Source organism: Schistocerca gregaria, chromosome 5 (genome assembly GCF_023897955.1).
Source record: "Schistocerca gregaria isolate iqSchGreg1 chromosome 5, iqSchGreg1.2, whole genome shotgun sequence".
NCBI classification, from domain to species: domain Eukaryota; kingdom Metazoa; phylum Arthropoda; class Insecta; order Orthoptera; family Acrididae; genus Schistocerca; species Schistocerca gregaria.
In genome coordinates this window covers 177612210-177633090 of record NC_064924.1, presented here as the reverse complement: position 1 = coordinate 177633090, position 20881 = coordinate 177612210, and the positions used below count along the sequence as shown (strand labels likewise).

The following is a 20881-nucleotide window of genomic DNA, read 5'->3' as shown; positions in this document are numbered from 1 at the left end:
ATGCCCTCACGATATAAGTTAACTTGAAAGCAAGGTGTCTGAGCTTCGGAAAGCTATACCGCTGAGATATTCCGGGAAGCAGGCAACACTGCTGATGATAGGTAAGCCGGCTGCTGTGACCGAGTGGTTCTAGGCGCTTCAGTCTGGAACCGCGCGACCGCTACGGTCACAGGCTCGAATCCTGCCTCGGGCATGGATGTGTGTGATGTCCTTAGGTTAGTTAGGTTTAAGTAGTTCTAAGTTCTAGGGGACTGATGACCTCAGATGTCAAGTCCCATCGTGCTCAGAGACATTTGAACCATTTTGATGATAGATAAAGCTTCAGTCTTCTCTTGAATCCATAGTGGTTTTTGATAAGATGTAGTTTGCTGGCAGTTTCGTTTCAACCTCGTGTGACTGAAACATCTATGAGGACGGTGAGATATTTTTGCTTGTAAGTTCAGTGTGTTAGTTAACAGTACTGAGGAATGCTACGTTTAAGAACTAAATGGTTTTCCGCATGCGTTGAGCCGCACACAGTATTTACATTTTTGTCGAGAGCAGACTGGAAGAATGGTGATCCATTGTGCATTTTTCCGCCATTTTGGTAGTCCGCTAATATTTAAACCGACACAGCACTTCGATAACGCTGTCAAGTGGCCAATAAATCAGGTGCTTGTTCGCTAAATACATCAGGTAATGCAAAAATAAAAGCTACACATTTAGGCTCTTATACTAATGAAACTTTCCAATCGGTTATCTGGTTGAAATTAGCCCTGCGGAATTTTATAACAGTGAGCTGTCGGTCGAGGCCGTCCACGCGTTCGCTGACGTCAGAGGAGCTGTACGATATGCCTGCAATCTGGCAGCAGCAGACCTGTTGTGTGTTACCCGAACTGCTGGACACGTGCCGACACTTGCTCTAATTTGCCGCTATCGATGAAAAGGGCTAATTGAACGTCTGAAGCACAGATTAATGCTAGTTTGGAATCGAATACTGTGTATCAGGTTTTCACGCGTTATTTAGAATCAAAAGTTTTTTATCGCTAGAGCCTGGAGCATGAACTACGTCGAAGTACGTCATTTTTAAGAAAATCAGTTCCACTGGCTTCACTGTAGTATTTACATGCTTGTATATCGATATTTCTATGCAACAAGGTATCCTGTTTCGGCTTTCGTTACCATTTTCAAGTGTATCTATGGGTGTTGTGAATGATAAATCTTATTTGCAGCCAACTAACTTTGATTCCGTCAGGAAACAGAGGCGCACAACAGCCACTCGCAATTCCATTAGCCTTTATTATTCTTGAAAACCTAGATTTCGGCTACAAATAGCCATCTTCAGTGCATTTTCTTTATATCTCAACAGACTTGCGGTATGAAACTTCCTGGCAGATTAAAACTGTGTGCCCGACCGAGACTCGAACTCGGGACCTTTGCCTTTCGCGGGCAAGTGCTCTACCAACTGAGCTACCGAAGCACGACTCACGTCCGGTACTCAGAGTCGTGCTTCGGTAGCTCAGTTGGTAGAGCACTTGCCCGCGAAAGGCAAAGGTCCCGAGTTCGAGTCTCGGTCGGGCACACAGTTTTAATCTGCCAGGAAGTTTCATATCAGCGCACACTCCGCTGCAGAGTGAAAATCTCATTCTGGAGACTTGCGGTAGTTCATGTCATCATATGCTCTCACAGGTGTGTAGGTGAAATATAACGAAAATGCACGGAAAGTGGCTATTTATAGCCAACATCTACATTTGCAAGAATAATAAAAGCTAATGGAATTGCGACTGAATGTTGTGTCTCTCTCCTTCCTTATTTATACCTTATTTACGATCAATAACGTATTCTTACAGTTAACATTTCAGCTTACGTCGAGGTGGAGTTGACGATCATATGGCATCCAGAGGCCAACTGTGAGCTTTCTGTTACGAAATATTGTTATTATATTCACGTATCTGTCATAATATTAAATTTTTCGTGATAATTGTTGTTTGACAGTTGGAATCCTAAAGTACTATACGTCTGAAGATTTTCTATCTTAGACAGTGAGGGATAGTGTGTTTGTTGCATTGATATTATATAGTTAACATTTCTTGTATATCTGTTATCTGTGATTCCATTGTTTATCGTTCCTCGTGGTTGAAAATTTCAATACAGTTTTCTAAGCAGTGGTTGCGTTTCAGGTTAGTTTGTTCGTCGTGTAAGTCGTTCGGGAAATTTTCCATGTGACTGTATATTCCAGTTTCTCCAAAATATTCGTGGTACGTCCATTAGATGTAATGTGTAAAATCTGTACAGATTTCTCAAGGTGTTCTGCTTTGTGATTTTCATTTTTAAGATGCAGGGAGAACGTTGACTGATTGCTTTCATATGCTCTCGTATGTTCTTAGAATGTTGTTTCTTCCCACTTGTCCGATGTAGAATTTCGTACCGAGTTCAAAAGTAAATCCTTAAACTCCTGGGTTCGAAAATTCTGGGAATTTCGCTTTTCCTCATCGAATTCGTGTTTTCATTTTACTGGTCATGCGAAAGGCTAGTTTTGCATTTGTCTTAAATAGAAGTTCGTTCTCTTAATTCGTCGTCTGGCTTATGCTCGGTGTTTAATGTTACTCTGACACGAATAAAAAGAACGAATGACACTGTAAGCCGAAGCGGACAAGTTTGTTGTGAGAAATGTCAGATGTAAGCAAATAAATATTTCATAGCACCTACTGGAATTTATTTCTTTAAAATAAAAAATAACAACGCTTTAGTTTTGAAAGCCTCTTGCGCAGAAATATCTAGGTGCAAGTAAATAAATGTTACATTTGCAGCTACAGGGGTGATTTCTTTAAAATTAAAAGTAACAAGACACTTTAGTTGTGAGATGGGTGAATGGAAATGTACTCGCGGTAAGGTAATAAAATTTACGAGGATGACACGAAAACACAGAAATATGAGAACTACAAGGTAGCGCATAAAAAAGGAGGGAACAGAAAAAAATTACAGATAACACACGGAAAAAAATATTTCAGAGACTGTCGGGCAGAAGGAGGAGGGAAGGGACATTGGTTATCGCTAGCAACATCTTGAAGGGAGCTGACTTGTGTAATCCGTGAGAGGGTGTAAGAAAATCTTACTGGTTATCGATGGACTAAGTGGGAATCCCAGCGCTTTCACTTCAATAATTCCACAGGATACCACCACTGCAGGTGGTAATATACACAATTTACAGCACGTTTTCATCTCCAGTATTAGTCTTTTCGCTTCAGAGTAGCACTAAACACGCAGTATACTCATTTATTTGCAGACAGTCATCTATAATTAATTTGTGAAAGAAACGACTCAGGTACTGGCGCAGTAGAAGAAAATTAACGTCCCCTGGCACAGCACCTGCGTTTATGAACAATAATATCAATTTTGTATATCTCCTGTGGTGCGTCAGTCGCTAACGTGATTATAACTATGTTCTTACTTGCCTATGTGAGGGTCGTCTCAGCGATTAAGCAAAAGGCTCTTTGCTTGGTTGTTGCTCGCGTCCCGATTCCTTCATTTTCGAAACCTCGTCAACGGTGAATTTCTGTGGTTCTTCCTCTGGTATAGACGTTCTCCCCAAGTATATATATATGCAGCCTTTGTAAAACGACAGATTCACGTAAACACTCAGCCCACACCCACTTGCATAATGATTCAAGAAGATCGCATCCGTTTTACCGCAAAATTCAAATTTCTGGAACTTTAGGATATCTTTAGGAAACTTTCCTTTCGATCGTCCCCACAGAAATAATCATTAAATGAAATCAGACTGAGAATCGTTTTTGATAAATCTGAGTTATCAGTAAAAACAGTTTGAAATAGAAAGTATTGGCAATTATGATAACAGAAGTTTTCAGATTAGAGAGCCGATAAACTGTTGAAACATTAAAGCAACTCATTTCATTTTAGAATATTACGGATTCCACGGTAAAAAGACCTTCCAGTCCAAGGTGGAAGGTGGTGTATCACTGACAAAGTATGGTTTAACAGACCGCAGGTGAAGTAAATAGTTTTAAAATTGTGAAAAAGTTTACATAAACATCTGTAACTGAAGAATTAACAATATCCTGAAGTAGCTTTAATAGGTTAGACAGCAACATTATTCCATTCAAGTGAAGGTTTTATTAGTCTCTAACATTCTCGTTCCTCTAGTTAGCGGCAAATCAACACAGCTCGCATCATCGGACCATTGCTGTATATTGTTCGTATTCAAGTATATCTGGTTTTATCTTCATATTATAACTTCGATGTAAATTTATGATTTCGTACACACCTGTAGTTCAGCAGCTGTAGAATGGAAGGTAAATGATCAGTAGTCTGCAGCACTTGACTTTTTTTCATATGCTATGTACCATTTGCGATTTAACAGGTCATTGTTTGCTACTCATCGCAAACATACGTTGTTCGCGATGTTACTTCATTTTATTGATTCTGTAATAAGGGACACTACCGTTCAATTTTTATTTCGACGTTTACTTATCTTTGAAATGAGCCTAATTCCACTTCTGAAAATATCAGTTTAAAATGTTGAAACAGATAAAATGAATCAAATAAAGATTTTTTAAAAATTTCACCCATATCTTGCAGCTTCAAAAGTGACTGTATTCCATACACTGAAAGTATGAATTAAAAAACGCCTTCAGTCACAACTTTTCGTGTTTTATTAAGTACACAATGAATTTCGGACGCTGTGGGTTCATCATCAGGTGTAATGTGTCTTAATACATACTTTATTTTTCCTCTTGAATGAGGTGAAATGTATATTCCACATAACCCAAAAACAGCAATTTTTAACGTTTTAGCACCATCTTACCTTCTGTTCGCCATCCTGTTCGTACATATCACTCAAAAGGTTAAAAACAATGTTTTTAGATTATGTGGAATATACATTTCACCTCATTCAAGAGAAAAATCAAAGAATGTGCTAAGACAAATTACGGCCGGGTTGGATAGCCGTGCGGTCTAGGGCGCCTTGTCACGGTTCGCGCGGCTGCCCCCGTCGGAGGTTCGAGTCCTCCCTGAGGCATGGGTGTTGTTCTCGCTTCCCACGCCCGGGTTCCCGGGTTCGATTCCCGGCGGGGTCAGGGATTTTCTCTGCCTCGTGATGACTGGGTGTTGTGTGCTGTCCGTAGGTTAGTTGGTTTAAGTAGTTCTAAGTTCTAGGGGACTGATGACCATAGATGTTAAGTCCCATAGTGCTCAGAACCATTTGAACCATTTTTTGTTGTCCTTAGCGTAAGTTAATTTTACTTAGATTAAGTAGTGTGTAAGCCTAAGGAGCGATGACCTCAGCAGTTTAGTCCCATAGTCCTTACCACAAATTTCCAATTAAAGGCAAATTACACCTGATGATGGACCCACAGGGTCCGAAACGCATCGTGCAATTAATAAAACACGAAAAGTTGTGACTGCAGGCGATTTTTTATTCATAATTCCCAGAGTGAAGGTTTTCTTGTGAAGCTTAAGATTGACTTTTTATCTTTGTTGATCAACGTAAATAGTATAAATGTTGTGTCCGTAACCATGGAATGATCCAGTACTTGAATATGTACCACGCGGAATATTTACAAACGCTGCACAGTACACAACTTCTGGTCTCACAAGAACAGAAACTGTAGAAAATGCCGGTAATTACTTATGGCTTTTTGTAGTTAGCGGTCCTCCTTGTGATTCTAGAATCGGTCCTTATATTTAAACGCTGACCAGGGAACATCATGAGTCGCTAGGTGCACTATCCTTCACGTATAACACTCCCCTACTTTTAAGCTTCGATCCTCCCCCACTCTGCCCCCACTGCTCTCAACTGTGGACGGTGAGACACCTTTTACTTGAGTGCCCCGATTTTACTCCGTTACGCGCCCGTCTACAGCTATCGCCTGATATATCTGCATTTTAGCAGATGACACGCGCTCAGCCCATCGCGTTCTCGAATTTATTAGTGGCAGTGAGATGACGTCAGTCATTTGAACCTCTTTTTGGAGACAAACATTCCCCCTTCTATAGTGGTTTTTGAAGCTTTCCTTTTGTTTTTGGTTTCCCCACTTTTTTGAGTTTCGCGGACATTGCTGCTGGGTTCCAGTTTCGTTTTTTTTACCTTTTCCTAAGTCACAGACGGGCGCTAATGACCGTAGCAGTTCTGCGCCCTAAAAAACCATAACAAAAAAAACACTCCCCTACGAAAGAGTAAATACTGTGTTTGTGTTACACAACAATATATTTCGTTATGATTTTCTTCTTGGATAATTTCTGAGAAAATGTATTAACTAGCCCTTACTGAAATACAAAACTGGGTATGTGGCCCTTGTACTGTAGTAATCTGGAGACCCTTGACACACACAAGAGCCGCAGGAAGAGCGCAGAGGCGCAGCCAGGAAATTATATGTTTCAGTTTTGTAAAACACCTGCTGCGAGTCTCTGTAACCCAAGGCGTAAAGAACTGTCCAGTGCGTTACCACGGCGACGTAACAGGTTCCCGTCCGGACCCAGCACAAACGTCGCATTGCGTTAACCCCGGCGCGGTGACGATCGCCGCCGCTGGAAATGGCCGCGTGCCTGAAAGAGCCGGAATATACTGGTCAGCGGTTGATTTCTTTTGTCCCGCCCGTTCCTTCCGCCGGCGCCGAGAAATTATCTCTTTATTGGGCGCTTACAACGGGCCGGCACGTGGAAACAAAAGGGACGTCGGTAACGGTGGTTTTGGCCGGCGTACTGCGCGAGCTGTCAGCGTTTTGTCCGACTGCTGGAGGGAGGGTGGGAGGGCGGGCGGGAGGGGGGGTGAGGGGCGTTTGAAGCGGGCCGAGGGTTGAGCCAGCGGCGCGGCGGCCGGCGCGTATTTTTGCCGGCGCTGGGGCTCGGCTGCTCGTATCCCACACCGGACTCGACATCTGCGCCGGACAGCCTGCCCGCCCGCTGCCTTTCTAAAACAATATTGTTAAATACGAATGTAAATTTCCACCTTTTCAGCTGGAAAATATCTCGCGCGAGAGGCAGACACGGATCTCCCCAAAGGGCCCGCCTGGCTGCTCTATTCTGGCCGAGCCTACGCGTCGGCCCTCTGTGTGGCGAGAGAGAGAGAGAGAGAGAGAGAGAGAGAGAGAGAGAGAGAGAGAGAGAGAGCTGGAATAATGTAGTGAGAGAAGCGGAGAGAGCGATAGGCGGCTGCTCAGCGCCTGGGGTGCTATTCCTATCAAAAGCTGTCGGACATGATACATTCAACTTGATCTTTTCTAACATGTTTCTATTCAGTTTTGCAGTCGTTAAAAAAGCTGATGTTTCGTTGTCTTCAAAATCTGTCGCTCTTGAGCAGTCTAGACCTGCAAGGTCTTCGAAAACATTGTTGTTGTGGTCTTCAGTTCTGAGACTGGTTTGATGCAGCCCTCCATGCTACTCTATCCTGTGCAAGCTTCTTCATCTCCCAGTACCTACTGCAGCCTACATCCTTCTGAATCTGCTTAGTGTATTCATCTCTTGGTATCCCTCTACGATTTTTACCCTCCACGCTGCCCTCCAATACTAAATTGGTGATCCCTTGATGCCTCAGAACATGTCCTACGACCGATCCCTTCTTCTAGTCAAGTTGTGTGTTGTGTGATCTACCCATCTAATCTTCGGCATTCTTCTGTAGCACCACATTTCGAAAGCTTCTATTCTCTTCTTGTCCAAACTATGTATCGTCCATGTTTCACATCCATACTTCGCTACACTCCATACAAATACTTTCAGAAACGACTTCCTGACACTTTAATCTATACTCGATGTTAACCAATTTCTCTTCTTCAGAAACGCTTTCCTTGCCATTGCCAGTCTGCATTTTATATCCTCTCTGCTTCGACCATCATCAGTTATTTTGCTCCCCAAACACCAAAACTCCTTTACTACTTTAAGTGTCTCATTTCCTAATCTAATTCCCTCAGCATCACCCAACTTAATTCGACTACATTACATTATCCCCGTTTTGCTTTTCTTAATGTTCATCTTATATCCTCCTTTCAAGACACCATCCATTCCGTTCAACTGCTCTCCCAAGTCCTTTGCCGTCTCTGACAGAATTACAATGTCATCGGCGGACCTCAAAGTTTTTATTTCTTCTCCGTGGATTTTAATACCTACTCCGATTTTTTCTTTTGTTTCCTTCACTGCTTGCTCAATATACAGATCGAATAACATTGGGGAGAAGCTACAACCCTGTCTGACTCCCTTTCCAACCACTGCTTCCCTTTCATACCCCCATCTGGTTTCTGTACAAATTGTAAATAGCCTTTCGCTCCCAGTATTTGGCCCCTGCCACCTTCAGAATTTGAAAGAGAGTATTCCAGCCAACATTGTAAAAAGCTTTCTCTAATTCTACAAATGCTAGTAACATAGGTTTGCCTTTTCTTAATCTAGCTTCTAAAATAATTCGTAGGGTCAGTATTGCCTCACGTGTTCCAATATTTCTACGGAATCCAAACTGATCTTCCCCGAGGTCGGCTTCTACCAGTTTTTCCATTCGTATGTAAATAATTCGCGATAGTATTTTATAGCCGTGACTTATTAAACTGATGGTTCGGTAATTTTCACATCTGTCAACGCCTGCTTTCTTTAGGATTGGAATTAATTTTAATAAATTAAAGTAAAAAAAATATATATTGTCGTTTCTCCATTATTGTATTGGTCTGGGGTCGTCCAATTTGATGAAAAACCCCCCTGCCGCCGAAAAAGATTAATAAATGTGTCCTGACAGGACGGATACGTTTGTTCTAGTGCAGCGCAAAGACAATGAACGTACCACAGAATAGTCAATAATAAAATATTTTACTCAACTTTGATAACGCCGGTTCCAGCAGTTGTAGGATGAAGGTTTAGGCTATCAGTCGTGCACTGACTATCGTTTCATGATCACAAAATTAAATAATATTCTGTGAACTGAAGTCGGAAGAAAAATAACCTTCTGCCTTGATATGCTATTTGAAGAACAGGTCCAAACTAAAAGTACTCATTTTAAATTATTTATTTATTTATCAAGTAAAGACCTGCTGACTGTTGCTACATAGCAGGTCGTAATTGTGTGATTTTACATGTTCTGTCATAAAAATTCAGTTTTATTACTAGTACATTATTTTTGTTGATATATCTATATATGATAATTCTGTTCATTGTTCGGTTTCTTCTGAAGACTAACCACTGTCTACCTATAGGCCGCTCTTTGTGTCTCACTCGACTACTTGAACACTTGACGAAACCACGAAAGTTCTGCAGCAACTACGTAGTAAGACTCGGACTGACTTACAACTTGCAACTGATTACTTCTGCTCGTACACGGTTACTTAAGCGCACGCCTCTCTTCCCGGTACCGCTGCCGCTCCAGCGGGTGTGAGACTAGCTGGCAGCGTGATAGGTTTGAGCGTAGCGATGTTCTTGCTGCGGACTTAACCTCCACGGTACTTCTAGCACCAACTGTCACAGACTCTTCCTGTGTGGTATCTCAGTACACCACAATCATAGTGGTTGACACGGTCGGTCTTGTTGGAAGAAAACTACTTTTCTTTGTTTTCTCATTACTTTAAAGAATCGAAGATTTACACATTTCGGATATTTCTGAAAAATTGTGATTTGGCACAGTAGTTATGCGTCACCATATTCTAGCTACCACTCCAGTCAAACAATAGGTCGTAATCCACTGCTAAATTCTCAGCAAACTTTTGGCCTTTAAGCTCACTGGCATACGCAACAGAAACATAAAGCAAATCGCTTAAATAAATATTGTTATTAAATATGATTGAAGCAGCAATTATGTTGTTAGTAATATCAATAGATCAGTCGCTGACCTCACTCAAATTCATAAAATATGAATAATATTTACACCCAGTGAAAAAAAACATAATTAGGCACAATTATCACAAAAAACAATTATATATCCATAAAAGCGATCGTCATATAACTTCTGCAGAAGACATATAAGACTAGGACTGGTTTTCTGAGGGTTCCATACAAACTTATTATTATTATTTTTATTATATTATTATTATTATACATAGTTCATCCATGGGTTTTGGTGAATGAGTTCGAGAGTATCAAAATATGTGAGAGAAGTTGTCGTACCTGTTTACTGCATTGAATTAGAAGCTTAAATCTTTTACTCCACCAAGTGACTATAGACCTTAGTATTTGACTTAATTTTCATCTTGGTGCCTCCAACTGTTCCTGGGGAAAAGGAGTTTTAACAGACAGCAGACACACAGCCAAAAAAGTGATACTATAAGGGTCCCGTTTTACCGACTCAGGTGTGAAACTCTAAATACAGCGAACTTAGTTAAAGGACATGCCTCAAATCGTGCTCATTGGTATCTAAATAAACGTTACAGAAAGCAGCAATAGATCAGATCTGTGCATAGATGAATGGCTGTACAAATTGCATCCGAGGTGTCCATGAAAAGTTGGAAAAGATATAGAAAGCAACGTATAATTACACTTGGGCCCTTAATAGACGAAAATTGTGGTTAGAGGGGTAATACCTGCGTTCTCAAAGAAAAGAATTATGTTGTTTGATGTATACTAAATGAAGCTTAGTTTGTTCATATTTTCCATGTAATTATCTGAAAATATCAGTAGGCACATTACTTTTCAGTAAAAAGTTTATTTCAATCAATGCTCGCAAAATTATTTCGTAGCTATACCGAATTCCACTATATAGTCGTCAACACTTCAGTCTTCTACTAGAAGCCTAAATAAAATGTTGATTTGCATCATGTTTTGATGCAGTCACCAGCGGAGAAACATTTGCAAACTGTTGAAAATGACTGTACAGTCGAAGCCGGTACAGGCACAGAATAAGTTTTTAACCATTCACTGAAACACTTGCATACACAGGGTGACTCAGCTGCTCCTACTGCTGGGTTTTATGCAACCTCAGTACCTTCAAATACCACATGCAAGTTTCTCACATTCTCTCGCTCGCAATGCGCAAATAGTTAGTCCTACAGAAAGAAATCAACTGGAGGTTTATTCTAGGGAACTTAATCTAGTTGAATTTTGTACTGGGATGCATTTTCGACAGAGGCTACAGTTTAAAGAAAAATGTGCAAAACTGATCTTCAAATGGGTTTTTCTTTAATAACTCGAGAACTGTAACATCCAGCGAAAATATGTCTGAGTACAAAATTTAAATACATTAAATTTCTACAAAAAAATTCTGTTAATTTTTTGGAGAGGGTAGTAGCTTGTGTGTAGTGGGGTAGAGAATATGAAAATCTTGCCTCTGCTGTCGGAAGGTTTTATAGGTTGCATAAAAACAAGTGGTATGGGCTGCTGTATCACCATGTATAAGAAGAAGGACTGGACAAAACATTTTCTCCTGTAAAAGCAATTTAAAATGCTTCTGTAAAATTTAAGCTTTTGTCAGAGTGCACCGATCGCATGCTTTGGACTCATCAGCAAAAAAATAGCTTCCTGGTGATTCAAAGTCTACTTTGTAACAGTGCTGTATGGTAGCGGTACCGGTTGTTGGGAAACGAGGTGAGGGGAGCCAGCGGGCTGGCGGTCAGAGAGCGTGTGTGTCGCCGGCGCGCACGACCGCCGTGTTCTTGTCCGGCGGCGGACAAGGGGCCACGACCGCGACCGCGGCCTGACCCCTGCCGGTGCTGCACGCCACGGCACACGGCGCTCTGCTACTGCCAGTTCCGGCTAGCCGCGATATCTCTCTTGCGGCCGGCGAACGCCACTGGCAGCTGCAAGGGTCTCGCTGTCTAACGACGAATTCCACAAATTTAGCTAACCACTGTTCATCTCATAATGACCAGCACTACTTCCACCATCGCCACTATTACGACGACGACCACCGCCACCACCATGACCGCGACCACGATCACGATCACGACCACCACCATGACGACCACGACGACGACGACGACGACGACCACCACCACCACTACTACTACCATCACCGCCACTCCTGCTGCCGTTACCACCACCAAGACCACCGCCATAATCGACACTACCGCCATAATCGACACTACCGCCATAATCGACACTACCGCCATAACCGACACTACCGCCATAACCGACACTACCGCCATAACCGACACTACCGCCATAACCGACACTACCGCCATAACCGACACTACCGACACTACCGCCATAACCGACACTACCGCCATAACCGACACTACCGCCATAACCGACAACTACCGCCATAACCGACAACCACCACCATAACCGACAACTACCGCCATAACCGACACTACCGCCATAACCGTCACTACCGCCATAACCGACACCACCATAACCGACACCACCGCCATAACTGAGACCACCAACATGATGACAGCAACCACAACTACTACTACTACCACCACCACTACTACTGCCACTAGTGCTACATTCTCTGTTATAATTTTCATCGTCCTCAAGAACACTATAGACTGCCCGTTTATCCAGACCTCGGCAACTAACGTTTTGTCCACAAGCAAAATAAACAACCTACCTGGCGGTAGTAAAAATGTAATAATGAATTACTAAGACCATTCGATACGATTCGGTGTGATACTTGCTATCTACATTACTCGCCATTAAAATTGCTACACCACGAAGATGACGTGCCACAGACGCGAAATTTAACCGACAGGAAGAAGATGCTGTGACATGCAAATGATAAGCTTTTCAGAGCATTCACACAAGGTTGGCGCCGGTGGCGACACCTACAACGTGTTGACATGAAGAAAGTTTCCAACCGATTTCTCATACACAAATGGCAGTTCACCGACGTTGCCTGGTGAAACGTTGTTGTCATGCCTCGCGTAAGAAGGAGAAATGCGTACCATCACGTTTCCGACTCTGATAAAGGTCGGATTGTAGCCTATCGCGATTGCGGTTTATCGTATCGCGATATTGCTGCTCGCGTTGGTTGAGATCCAATTAGTGTTAGCAGAATATGGAATCGGTGGGTTCAGAAGGTTAATAGGAACGCCGTGCTGGATCCCAACGGCCTCTTATCACTAGTAGTCGAGATGACAGGCATCTCATCTGCACTGCTGTAACGGATCGTGCAGCCACGTCTTGATCCCTGAGTCGACAGATAGGGAAGTTTGCAAGACAACAACTATCTGCACGAACAGTTCGACGACGTCTGCAGCAGCATGGACTATCAGCTAGGAGACCATGGCTGCGGTTACCCTTGACGCTGCATCATAGACAGGAGCGCCTGCGATGGTGTACTCAACGACGAACCTAGGTGCACGAATGGCAAAACGTCATTTTTTCTGATGATTCCAGGTTCTGTTTACAGCATCATGATGGCCGCATCCGTGTTTGGCGACATCGCGGTGAACGCACATTGGAAGCGTGTATCCGTCATCGCCATATTGACGTATCACCCGGCGTGATGGTATGGAGTGCCATTGGTTACACGTTTCGGTCACCTCTTGTTCGCACTGACGGCACTTTGACAGTAGACGTTACATTTCACATGTGTTACGACCCATGGCTCTACCCTCCGTTCTATCCCTGTGGAACCCTACATTTCAGTAGGATAATACAAGATCGCATGTTGCAACCCTGAACGCGCCTTTCTGTATACAGAAAATGTTCGACTGCTGCCCTGGCCAGCACATTCTCCAGCTCTCTCACCAATTGAAAACGTCTGGTTAAAGATGGCCGAGCATCTAGCTCGTCACAATACGCCAGTCACTTCTCTTGATGAACTGTGGTATCGTGCTGATGCTGCATGGGCAGCTCTACCTGTACACGCCATCCAAGCTCTGTTCGACTCAATGCTTAGGCGTATCAAGGCCGTTATTATGGCCAGAGGTGGTTGTTCTGGGTACTGATTTCTCAGGATCTACGCACCCAAACTGCGTGAAAATGTAGTCACATGTTAGTTGTAGTATAATATATTTGTTCAATGAATACCCGTAGCATTTTTAATGGCCAGTAGTGGATTTAGTAACATTCAGCTGCCGATTGCTCACCAGCGTTTAAGTTCCCGGCGAATACGTTGTTGTTCGGCAATGACAGGAGTGCGCTGTTGTAAGAAACGGAGAGGGTGGGTGAGTGAGAAGAGAGGAGAGGCGCCTAAGGGGTCGGCGAGGCAGTAACAGGAACAGGAATAGGAACAGGAGTAGGCGCAGGAACGCCGGCGCCAGGCCGCCCTGCTGTGTTTACGATCTGGCGCGCCCTCTGCCGCCGGCCCTGCAGCCCCGGTACACAGCGGCGCCTCTGCCGCCTTCCAGCGCCGCGGGTCTGCTCGTGGCTGCGTCCTACACCAAAGATGGTTCTAATGGCTCTGAGCACTATGGGACTTAACTTCTGAGGTCATCAGTCCCCTAGCACTTACTGCTACTTAAACCTAACCAACCTAAGGACATCACACACACCCATGCCCGAGGCAGAATTCGAACCCGCGGCCGTATCGGTCGCGCGGTTCCAGACTGTAGCGCATAGAACAGCTCGGCCAACGCGGCCGGCCTACACGAGACACCGCGCTCTTCTAACTGCGCTCCTGGCTCACAGCGGGGCTGCGCCTACTCGCCGTCAGCGATGTACTACAAGTTTACGGTACATGCCGGACGTGGCCTGATATGAGAGGCACGGTAATGGGAGCTCCAGACAGCGTTAGGAAAAACACCGGCAGCCGAATTGCTGTAGTGCTGGATGCTTCATGGACAACGTCGTCCTACAAGAGTGAACACACTACTAATAGCACGTGATGTATCAATGTATAGCGTGCCCCGAGAAAACACCGACAAGCTGTAGGATCAGGCTCCTTACACCAAAACAAGAAAAAAGTCTAGTGAACATCGCCCTGAAAATCCGTACCTAAAAAGCTATGAGCACTGTTTCATCTTCAGTACTATGCAACAGATGTCTTTTACTCCAAGGACTTTGCTTTCCATGTTTTGGGAGGTGATGGAATGGACCAAGCTAAGATGAAAGTGTCCAGTAATGATCGCCGGCCGAGGTGGCCGACCGGTTCTAGGCGCTACAGTCTGGAACCGCGAGACCGCTACGGTCGCAGGTTCGAATCCTGCCTTGGGCATGGATGTGTTGATGTCCTTAGGTTAGCTAGGTTTAAGTAGTCCTAAGTTCTAGGGGACTGATGACCTCAGATGTTAAGTCCCATAGTGATCAGAGCCATTTGAACCATTTTGAAATACAGGCCCTCAAACACGTATCTTGAGACCTTCGAGTACGTGTTCATCTTCGCTAGTGTGAAACACATTTTTTCTACTGAACAAGAGCTCATAGATTTGACAGGTGATAGCATTAGTGATTTTGAACAAAAATTTTGATGTGGGTATATGCCCTACTCCGAATGGTTTCCGAGATAGAACACTTTCAATGTAGATTTCTATTGTTTTTCTTTATTATTCATTGTCATTGTTGTCCGCCCCGATAGCTATGGGGTCAGCGTGATGGATTGCCGTCCTGTGGGCCTGTGTTCGATACCCGTCTGCGTGGGGAATTTTCTCCGCTCAGGGATTGGGTGTTGTGCTGTCTTCATCATCATTTCATCACCATCCGGCGCTCAGGTCGCCCAATGTGGCGTCGAGTGTAGTGAGACCTGCACAAAGGCGGCCGGACCTGCCCCGCAAGGGCCTCCCGGCCAATGACGCCAAACGCTCATTTCATTTCCATTGTCATTGTTTACAACGAACCAGAGTAATATAGGGGAAGTTGAGATGAACATTTTGATACCGAACACTTGCGGTCTGTCAAGTCGGAAAACTACCTGAAAAACTGGCCTACAAAAAAACACCTAAGCTACAGCGTACGCACGTCGCGCGAGATTTTCAAACTGTTAGTGTTAGACAAAAAATAAGTAGGATCTCTTATTGTAGCAAACTTAATTTAGTTTAATCGTGTACAGAGACACGTTTTCGTTGGAATGTGCGGTTTTCGAATTATTTAAGAAAAGCGTACAAAAGTAATATTAAACGTGTTCTGTCTCGGAACCCATTCGCAATAGGGCGTATGTCCGCATGAAGTTTATTGTTCAGAATCACTAATACTATCGCATCTCAAAGCATGTACCTTTCGTCCTTAAAGTGTCTCTCACAAGATTTCGTTCTGCGCAAATATGCGGCAGTAAATGGGCGTTAAAGATTAACAGTCTAACAGTACTACAATTACACGTTCCGTAACTATGTCTGTCAGCAGACGGCAGCAGTATTGTGCAGTTGGCGCAGTGTATAGAATTTTGGCAAATTATCGATGTTGGCACATTAAATACCGATCTTTCACTATCGATACATAAGTCTTTGAAACATCATATCATCGACATTAAAGACATTGTATTGACCTTCGATGTCGGTAAAAGGGCTACTTGTTAATCAACTATATTCGTCATTTAAACGAATCTTTTTCTTAGCATGTCTCATCTGCGTTTACATCTACGTGACTACTCTACAATTCAGATTTAAGTGCCTGGCAGCCCGCATCTCGTGGTCGTGCGGTAGCGTTCTCGCTTCCCACGCCCGGGTTCCCGGGTTCGATTCCCGGCGGGGTCAGGGATTTTCTCTGCCTCGTGATGGCTGGGTGTTGTGCGATGTCCTTAGGTTAGTTAGGTTTAAGTAGTTCTAAGTTCTAGGGGACTGATGACCATAGATGTTAAGTCCCATAGTGCTCAGAGCCATTTGAACCATTGTTAAGTGCCTGGCAGAGGGTTCATCGAACCACTTTCACACTATTTCTCTACCGTTTCATTCTCGAACTACGCGGGAAAAACAAACAGAAGCCTTCTAACTTTATTATAATGAGCATTTGTCCATACTTACGCGAACGTCAACAAAATATTTTTGCGTTCCGAGAAGAAGGTTGGCGGCTGAAATTTCGTAAACAGATCGCGCCTCAACGAAGAACGCGTTTGTTTTAATAAATGTCAGCCCAAGTCGCGTATCGTATACGTGACACCAGCTCCCCTATTTCGCGATAATACAAATCTAACTTTCCTTTCTTGAACTTTTTCCCTGTCCTCCGTCAATCCTATCTGCTAAGGACCCCATTCCGCCAAACAATACCCTAGCAGAGGACGGAGAACCGTAATGTGGATAGTCTGTTCATTGCATCTTCTAAACGGTTCTGCAAATAAAACGCAGTCTTTGGTTCGCCTTCCCCACAAAATGATCTGTGTCAATTATCTGTTCCAAATCAGGTTCTTCGTAACTCTTATCCCTAGGCATTAAATGGAACTGACAACCTTTAGATGTGTGTGATTCATCGTGTCACCGGAATTTAACGGACATAGAGACTTCGTTTCAGTGGTTAAGTAAGTAGAAGTAGCATTTGGAAGAAAAAGAGATTAATCATAAATTGCCGACCTGCACTGTTTGGTACTAACAAGATTCTATTGGAAAGACTAACTAACAAAACCTATTGCTTTATTTGTTGCTACGAAAATGACGGTAATGTGGTCTCCACTAAGTATAGTAGCAAGTGATAAGGCTAGGATCAAATGTAGACAATTTCAAGAAGTATTAACTAGATAGTATTCAGCTTTGTATAGCACTTAAAGCTTACTGCAGCGGCCTCTAGTGCATAATGATATCACTAATTGCCATGTCCGCCCCGGTAGCTGAGTGGTAAGCGTGACGGATTGTTATACCAAGGGACGCGGGTTCGATTCATGGCTGGGTCGGAGATTCTTCACCCAAGGACGGGGTGTTGTGTTGTCCTAATCATCATCATCTCATCCTCATCGATACGCAAGTCGACAAAGTGGCGTCAACTCGAAAGACTTGAACTAGGCGATCGGTGTACCCGACGGGAGGCCCTAGCCACACGACATTTCATTTCACTAATTGCCATGCTGTTGCACTATCTATTCTAACAGCCGCAGACAGTGTAGATCTGATATTTGTGATCTATAGAAGTGGCTGTTCGTGAAATTTTTGTACAAAAGTACGTAGCCAGTAGTAAAGTATTCCCAATAATTAACACGTTGAGCATAAAAATATTTGACACGCAACCAACACAGCGTATTGGAGAGTGTCTAATGACGATTGTTATGGCAGAAATCAAACAGCAGTTACTGAGCATGTTACCATGTTAACCCTGTGAACATTGTTCGGTCCTATATTCAAGATTGTACACGTTGAAGAGTAATGTCACTTAGATTGTCACACACTGATGCTGGTTTGCGCAGGGAGAACGGGATCGTCACTGGTTACACAGACAGTTGCATGCACGGTGTACGAAGCACGCCGCCGAGGCGTGAAACGCATGGCAGAAAAATCCACGGAAAACAGGAAGACCGCTGGGAAAAAACGGCGGGCCTTTTTAAGAGAGGAAACCTCACCTCATGAGAGGTGTGTCGAGTATTTGATAAAAGTAATTCGGAGAAGGCGCGTAAGCACCGGAATAAAGCTCCAAAACTTCATAAAAAGTTTTCTTACACACTTAAGCTGGGTCGTAAAGGTAAACGATGGCTGCGAGAGCACAAGCGGCGCTTTGTTTACCAGACGCCCCACTAACACTGTGGCCGCCGAGTCGTCCGCTTCTTAAGGGCGCGTGTTTGACGCGGACCCGCCTAATGTACGCTCTTACCGCGGGCTTCTTTCCAGCCGGCTTAGCATTATTCGTCCCGGCACCCTTCTTCACTTTCTTTTCCTCTCCGTCGCTTGTTACTTCTTAGGCAACAACGGTCCGACCCTGCGTACGCATTCACAAAAGACGTCAAACATTACAGTGTTATCCAGAAATGCGAACCTGATAAAAAACTTTATATTTCATGAAATATAAAGTAGATACGAATGATTCACGCGCCGTTGGAAACGTGAGGTTCTAAAGTCTCAATTACCACCGGTAGAGCGCTGATAGTTGCGTAAACTACGCAAGAAGATTCACGGCAACAGAATGGCTCTGAGCACTATGGGACCTAACTTCTGATGTCGTCAGTCCCCTATAATTTAGAACTACTTAAACCTAACTAACCTAAAGACGTCACACACATCCATGCCCGAGGCAGCATTCGAACCTGCGACCGTATCGTGCGCGCGGTTCCAGACTGTAGCTCCTAGAACCGCTCGGCTACAACGGCAGGCTCCAGACTGTCAGTTCATGTCAGTTGTATGCCGAACGCGACTCGGAACAGATCGAGCAGTTCACGTCACAGGTACAGAAAGCTAGAGCTATCTAGCGACTTATGTTGTTACTATATCCACGATATGTCTTAGCGTGATTAATATATGACCGATTTTAACAAGGTAAATAAGTGGGGAAACCGGTCTACAATTTCTACTACTGTTCAAGTGACATTTAAAAACATCGATTAATAGGTAAATAAAATGTCACAATCGCCATTCAGTTTAAAACTCGAGAATTCGCTCGTCTTGCACTCTAATGACATCTGTTCGCACTACTCCCGGGACTGGTCTTGCCACTGTAGTTTCTTATTAAAACCAAAGTCCGACGAAGATGTTTTGGGCAGTGACTCCAGTACGCCCGTCCATCGCGTCACGTCACACTTCCCAGTTCTGAGAGCACTCCGTGCGTGTAAAGATGCCTAGAACAATAGTCTCTCGCCAAGTGTGAAGTGTGTACTGTCATTCGATTTCCTTACGCTGAGAGCTTCCCCCTGATTTCATGCAGCCCGCACAACACAACTGTCACTCACTTCCTCGGCTGCACGCTGCAGAGCTCCTGCAGAGTTATCGATGGGAAGTGTTTGATCACCCACCATACAGCCTTACATGGCTCCCTCCGATTTTCATCTCTGCTCGCGCGAACCACTGGCTATGAACACAAGGTTTTGGCATAGACAACAAGCTCCAGATCAGCATGAAGAATTGGCAGGAAGCACAGGCGGCTGCCTTCCATGATGATGGTATTGGGATGTCGGTACAATGCTACGGCGAATGTTGCAGTCGAAGCGGAGACTACGTAGGGAAGTAGCTGGAAGCGGTAACTAAATTTTGTAGATAAAATGTTTTTGATTTTCACTCCGGTTTGCATTTCGCAGTCGATCGGACATTGAAATAAATTCTGCGAGTGCTTTTTTTCTCGTTTACTAGGAATCTAATTTATAATTAATCTTCTTTCTTATTTCGTCGTAATGTTGCCACCTTCTCTTAAAGAGAATGTCTCGCAAATTCTTTACGATTTACACTAAAACGAGAGCAGGAATCCACATTCTCATTCGAAACCCACTTGGTACATCCTTGTACTCTCTGATACCAAAATTAAATATTATTTCTTCTTGTGCTGAGATGAGAAACGAGCAATATTTTTCTAACGACAATACTTTCTGGTTCGACTCATACCTTTACTTAAAAATCACCACAAATGTTTGTGTATACGTACTTACTATATGAGAACTAATCCATTAAATATGTTAAAATGTAAATTTGGAAATTTGTAGTAAGGTCTTATGGGACCAAACTGCTGAGGTCATCGGTCTCTAAACTGATGCACTACTTACTCTAACTTACACTAACTTACGCTAAGGACAACACACACATCCATGCCGAGGGAGGACTCGAACCTCTGACTTGGGGAGCCGCCAGGAATGAGACAAGACGTCTCAGACGGCGCCGCTACTCCGTGCGTTGTTAAAATATAACAGCAGCTTTCTCGGTGGTATTGTTTAATGCTGTTGCATCCTGTGTTATAAAAAACTACCAAATTTCAAACAGAGCTATGGGATGCTTTTGTGGCTAATTCATAGTTTCACTCCGAATCAAACGCCATGATTGTTCGAACAGCGCTCGAGACCGTATCATGGTTCTGCGGCGTAGCGGTAAATTTCGTGCCCGTTATAGCGCATGTATCGTTTTTCCAACCCTAGTAATATTGCTACGAGGCAGCATGAGGTTTTCTGTGATTTGGAGTTCCGAAGTAGTTAACGGCCAATTTTATCGCAGAGGGCATTTCATCGCCGATTTTGCACTAAACCACCCACTAGGATATGTGTAATCCCTTG

General features: G+C 43.7%; 1 protein-coding gene across 1 annotated transcript in view; it reads left to right on the top strand.

The window, feature by feature from the left end:
- The window catches only part of LOC126272136 (loricrin-like), a 1218911-nt gene that overhangs the window by 1016838 nt on the left and 181192 nt on the right, over positions 1–20881 (top strand). The gene's annotated exons all lie outside the window — the stretch shown is intronic.